The sequence below is a fragment of the Eumetopias jubatus genome, unplaced genomic scaffold, assembly GCF_037043125.1.
Source record: "Eumetopias jubatus isolate StellerSeaLion01/CBP00866 unplaced genomic scaffold, mEumJub1_p1.0 scaffold_17, whole genome shotgun sequence".
In the NCBI taxonomy this organism is placed as follows: domain Eukaryota; kingdom Metazoa; phylum Chordata; class Mammalia; order Carnivora; family Otariidae; genus Eumetopias; species Eumetopias jubatus.
Window position 1 is genome coordinate 40089065 of NW_028274823.1, and position 6780 is coordinate 40095844.

The following is a 6780-nucleotide window of genomic DNA, read 5'->3' on the forward strand; positions in this document are numbered from 1 at the left end:
GTCCTGAGACACTACGTCTTCTCCCTCACCGAGGCCTCCACGTCTGTGGCTTGCAGTGTTTCCAAACCATTTCTTCTCAGAAGCTTCCTTGTTGTTTCTCTCCCCTGGCACTAAATTCCTGCAGCTTTTATAGTTTTTAGCTGTATATAGCTTCATTCTCTTTTGCAGTACCAAGTAGTAGGCCTTCCTTATATAAGCATTCAATGTATCTTTGTTGGCAGATGTATAATTCCAGTACATTTTTAAGTTCAAAAAATCAATTATTCAGCAACATGCATGTTATCCTGTTATGGTAAGAAAACACATTTTTCCGTATATGCAGAATAGTATATCTAGAAGAATACACTCTAATATATCAACTAACATCTGGAGAGGAGGTACTTTCTTAATTCTTATCCCTGTTTCTTTTTTCAAAGTGTATTTTTTTTTCCAAGTAATAAAAAAGGAACCCACTTAGTATTTCAAGAGATGGTAAGGGGCTTAAAGCAACAAATCAACAAAAACAACAATAACAAAAAGCGGTCCCCTATTTCTCCAATTCGTCTCCCCAGTTCTACTCACCAAAGATAAACATTGTCAATTCTTCTGATAGTCACTGTCCTATTTTTTGGTAATATATTCAAGTTGCAATTTTTGATTGATCAGCTGTAGGCATCAGCTTCTGACCTCCCCATCACTACCTCTCCTTCCATCTTCCTAAAACATAATCATTGTGGATACTCCCTTTCTTCAGTTCTCAGAAATTTTCTGGTGTTACATCTTCCAAACTTTTTTCCCCTCTGTCAGCCTTTCTGGAACTCCTGTAAGCTTAGCCTTTCTCTTCGATTTCCCTTTCCTTGTCTTTTTATTGTACTGGATTTTAGTTTCTAATTGTTCTATTTTTTTATATTTTACTTGGATTTTGTTCGTCTTTCATTTTGAAATTCTTTTGCTTTGGTTTTTCCTCTTCAGTGTATTCTGTCCTTGTTTTGTAGATGATGTACCTTCTCATATGTCTCTCAGGATAGCAGTTACAGGGTTTATTTTTTAAGTTTTCCGTGTGTCTTACATGGTCTGTACCTTCATACTAAAAAACTGATTAGAAACACGATGTGGAGACTTCAAGGACTTGGAGGTTTCACGAGAAGGCCTTCTCTGGGGTTATTCACACTCCCCAGGAAAGTCCTCCGGCTTTCTCCCTGGAGTCACAGAGCTGCCTTCTGCTGTTCTAGAGTCAAATCAGGGTAAGAGCTGAAGAGCCCACAGTTCAACACAGTCTGACTTTAATGCCTTGCCTCGCATCCCAGAGCCTGACACATCGCCATTCCGTTCACCTGGACAATAAACCTCTGGTCTCCATTGGAGGGAGGAACAGGAGACAAGCAGAACAGAAAGAAGGGATGGGACCCCCCAGGTGGTGTGGGGTAGGGAAAGGACCCGAGAGTCCAACTGCGCAGTTTCCAGACTTTTAACTATTCCCTCATTTTTAGCCCCCAGTCTGACCCTGGCTCCTTGGTCCATGCTGTCCCTGGGTGCTGAGCCTCTGCAGGATCTGCAGGGTGAAACGCTCACTGCTCCCAGGAAACACCTACTGCGGGCAAGTAGCTCGAATTTTGCCATGTTCTGCAAAATCAGTTGCCACTCCTCCATTCCCCTTCACTTGAATTTCCCCAGTCTGCTCTTGTCTTGTGTCCTTGGACTAAACAGTTTTTAAATTCTCACACTCCATCTTAGTGGGAAGGAGCCAAATGCTTACCATTTAAAAAAACAAAACAAAACAAAACAAAACAAAAAAAACCTGCATTCATCTGGAAGCTCCCACGTTTTCAAAACTAACCCTGGGTGTTTTTTTTGTTTTTTAATTACATCAGAAAAAAAATTTTTTTCTTGGTATGTGGACTAGCAAGTGGGTGATGGTGGGTGAATGAAAGAAATCAAATGAGTAAAACATGCTTTTAGCACTTAGGGAAGTTAAAATGAGCTTGCTTGACTTCCGAACAAAATTCACTGACAGGATTCACCTGACAGAGCCTTAGACATCTTTTGTGAATTAATTTAAATCAAAAAATCAAAACGTTCAGAGACACTCTCATGAAAAGCCCTGACATGGAGGGGAAACTGTAGCTTCCCCTCCTAATTTCACCCCTGCCCTTACATTTCATGGCGGGTGTGGTTTTCTTGGGGAGCACAACCAGGACCCTCATGAAGGAGCCTGTGTTCTTTCTCCTGAGCCCCCCTTGGGGCTCTGATTGATGAGAAAACCCCTTCCTCACAGCAACAACAGAGGGGGACCTTGTCTGAGTTAACTCAGCACCTTTGACTAAAATATTATTTCCTCCACATGTTGGAGTTCACTCCTGGGAGCATTGGGGATTTAACCTCCTAAATGCTACAAACCTGGATAGGTATTTAGTCTCGCTGTGTCCCCTGAGAGGACTGATGTCAGAGACCAATTTCCCGAAATCCATGGTCATCAAGAGGGCCAAGCCCGTGAAATGTTTAAAACCTCCCCTGGCCTCGCACCATAAATCTGTGTCTCAACAGTTGGTCCCCAGAGAATCAATTGCACCGGCAGGTCGGTCTGACCACGTCCGACGAGGCTTGCTCAGCAGAGCAGGTGGTCCCCATGTCAGGCCCCCATCGGGCATGGCAATCCCTCACCCTGTCAGTCTACCCTTTCAAGACAGCTTAATTGAAATGGAATTCAGGGTTATAAAGACCAAGGCCTCAGTGACTTGGAAAGATCTGAAGGGTCCAAGTGCTTCATTTATAAGCACAGGAAGACCAGTCCCCAAGAAGCATGACCTGTCCTGGTTCACACTGGCCCTTAGAGGCAAGTTGGAGTTCACCCCCAGGTAACCTGGCCTGAAGACTACTGCACCATTCCCTCTACTAGAACCAGGTTGTGAAAATGACAGTCGCAAAGCCCTTCCCTGAGCTACAGCAGGACAGACCCACGGGGCTCAGCAGCCCTCCCCACCCCACTCCAGAGCAGGTGTCTCACCCTGCCCTGAACAGACCAACACCTGGTGAGCCCTGGGCAGCTCTGCCTCCCTGTGAGCAACCCCGTACAATAACACGGGCCTTGCACAGATCAATTAGTACCCCCTGCACTGTGAGGGAGCAAACACAGATGGCACCAAACTTAGAGAAAGAGGTCAAGGGCAAAGAGGAGTTTACCTGAAACTGCATCCACTGTGCCCTTTATACTGTTGGGTATGTGGCTTTGCCTACTTCCTGTGCTTTGGCTAAATTGATTTTAAAGAGCTAAAATATAAATAAAGGGTCCCCTTGGACAAGACTTCTTCATTCACTCAAGCATCCACCATCCCTTAGTCGATAAATCTTGCCAGCCCGTGGAAGAGGCTAATACTAACTCAGCAAATGGTAATACAATGTGGCCGGTTGCTGGGGACCTGCAGGTCTGAGGATCTCTATTTTCTTCTGCAGACACTGAAATGAGGGTCTGAGGAGGTCAAAGGTTTAGACCAGCTGCAGGGATCTGTCTCCAGAGCCAGGCACTGGCTTTGAGTTACGCCCATGGTTTTCCTACTATTTTGTGCAAGCTTCCTCACCCCCAACAGATGAGGATTAACATACACCCACATTTCATCTCTTCCTGACTTCTCACGCTCCCCAGAGCCATCCTGGGCATCTAGAAGTTTTGTGCTGTTATTAATGGCACACAATTTATTACCATCCCATATGGCAGGGCGCATCTGTGAAGCATCCATACATAGCAACACACAGAAGCTCTAGACAAGGTCAGGGGCAGCTGCAGCCCAGGCCCTGGGGCCATTCATTCCCAGGAACCACCCTGTGAAGACCGAGGGGAGCTCCACCCAGTCCACAATCAGTGAGGAAATCAATACCCAGTTTCTGACAGAAGCCCTCCAGAATGGTCTGGGGGCTGCTGGGATGGGCTTCTCTCACTGGGCAGCTTTATGATGGAAGCACCTGGAAAACCAGAGGGCACAGCAGAGGGAGCCCAGCTGAGACCACCGGGCTCATTGTGTCCTCATTTCTGCTTTGTGTGATCTCGAGTAAATGCCCTTAATCTAACATGACTGCTTTCTCATCTGTAAAATGCGAATAACAGTAAGAATAGGGTTGTACATATAGCGCTTAGCACAGCACCTGGAATGCAGTTAACGTGGAGCAAACATTAGCTATTATCACTGTCACTGACATTAACACCAGTTTTCACAGCCCTGGAGGCAGGACACTTATCAAGCTGCTTGAATCACTGTAAGCTGATTGAGTTGAACTGCCTTCCTAGGGTTACAACACACAGGCCCTCTGGTCAGTGTGCAGGGACATGAAGCAATATAGGAAATAAAGCTCCGGGTGAGCCCTGTCGTCGCAAAGCACAACTATTCCCTCTAGCCTGGTTTTTCATGAGGTCAGGGCCAGGCTGTGCCCCAAACTTGGAGTGTTGTCGGCTCACTGGGTGGAATCCTGTTGTAACAAAACCTACAAAAGGTTGGCCACGGTGCAGACAGTTTTCTTTGTTCACTTATAATATTAGACCCCATTTCCTGGCATCTGCTTTAGACAGGTGCTTTTGACACCATACTTCCAACCCAGTGAGATGCCTTGTAGACCCATTTGACAGATAAGGAAGTGAGGACTGACAGAGGATAAAGGATGTAGGCCACACAGCTGTTAACCGCGGGGCTGAGCTTGGCATCCCCCCCTCTCCCTCTCTACACTGCTTCTCGGCCCTGGCCGGGCACCCAGGGACTGTGGATAGACGGGCAGAAGAGGAACCAGGCAAGGTAGAAGACCCCGGCTCTCTTTCTTCGCATTCTCGGTGCATCCCTGGCACTTCTCAGAGCACCTGTCTGGATACTTTTAGGAATTATAGCCATCTGGAATCACAGACTCCAGGGTCCAAACCATTCAATCAGTGCTTGAGAACGGCCCACAGTGTTCCCCACCCATGCACACACACACACACACACACACACACACGCACACGCACACGCACACGCACATGCACACGGTGTGCTTGGGAGCTCCAGGACCTCCTGCACCAGCCCATCCTATCAGTGGGGGGACGATGGATAGAACACCTTCCCCTACTGTGAGCTTCTACCCGTAACTCCCACCCATGAGTGCAAGCTGAGACCCCTTCCAATGCACCAGGAGTGGAAAGTGTGCTTTCTCCATGTGATATGCATGTCACACCGTTGAATGGAGCAGCGGGGTCCCTAGCACTCTGCTTCCTCTACTGCTGGAATCTGAGGCTCCCTTCCTGTTGCTCGGGGTACTTTAACACACTCTTTATGCAGGTCCCTCATAGCCATCCGCAGTCTGGGTCCTTCCCTTCATCCTTTCTCAAGCCTGCTGGAAGCAGAGTTCCCTGGGCAGGGGATTTCTCAGGAAGATGCCCCTTTCTTTTTCCTCTGGGCCCATTGGTGACTATAATGTCCGAGAGCTCCACCACCTTCACAGTTAGCTTCTATTTCAGGGAGTCTGGCCCTTGGTACCTGGAAATCTTTTCTCTGAATTCTGAGATGTCTGAGGACCTTGTCTGCCCGCCAGATTTCTCCTTTCCCCGTGGAGCTCCACAAATGGCTTAATGGTAGTAAGAGGGGCCAGAAACTCTGCCAGAGTCCTCTAGAGAGTTTCTTCGAGGCGACACACCCTGGGGTTCCTCCACATTGTGCTTTTGCAACAGGCAGTACCCTCCTTTCCCCACCAGCCCAATACCCCACTTCATCCATCTTAGCAGCAGCCCGGTGAAGCAGGCGCACCCTCAGGGATGGAGCTCTTTAGTTCTGAGTCTCCCCCAGCCTAAGCCCAGTGTGCAGGAAAGAGCTTCCTGAGGAAATGTCTTGGCAAGAACTCAGTTCAGGCATGACCCACCATGTCAGGCGAAATGCTCTGGGCTGTAACCCAAACCTCGGTCACCTGGCTTAACATAAGGAAGCGGTAAGTTTAGCAGCTCCATAAGCACAGCTGGTGCCCCGTGTTGCTGCCATATCACTGGCCAGACTCCACGTACTGATCGTGCCCTTTGCCTTGACCCTCTCATCACGACAGAGCTGCCCATCCCGACACAGGTGCACCCAAAGAGGGGGAGCCCAGGCCATCTTCAGGCCCCTTGTTAAAAGTGAGGGATGCTTTCCCAGAAGTGCATCAGCACATGCCCCTTCCAGGCTGTTTGACCAGAACTGGGTGTCATGCTCATTCCTAACACAAAGGCATTAAGAAGGGGAGGTTATAATCAGGACTGAGCTAAACAGACCTTGTCAACCAAGGCCTGGAAGGAGTTTATGTCTTCTGAGCAGGCAGGTGTCAGATACCCAAGAAAACCAGCTGCCGTGAGCAAGGAGGAAGCAAGGCATGCTGCAGGGCTGGCCAGAGTTTCCCAAGGAGCTCAGAGAGAACAGGCACCCGCAGGGCATGGAGCCACAGAGCTGCAGACCCCGGCGCCCAGCAACAACATCCGTGCGCTTCAGTGTCTGCCGCAGAGACCCAGGTACCAGCATGTGGGAGAGGGGATGCACGGAGGCACGGGTGCCAAGAGCTGTGGAAAACTGGGAAATTTGGAGTTAATAAATGCAGTCTGCTATTAAACACAGTCAGCTGACCCAAGAAATAAATATGTCAAACCACACATTTTTAAACCTGATCTTAAAGATCCCATGAACACGGAAGGGGGGGAGAGATGAAGAATAAATGATGGTCTTTATGGAATATTATGAAATCTTGATCAAATTAATCAATCACATCAGAATAACTTTATTTTTTTATTTTTTTATCATAATCAGTCTTTAATTCCCATCACCTATT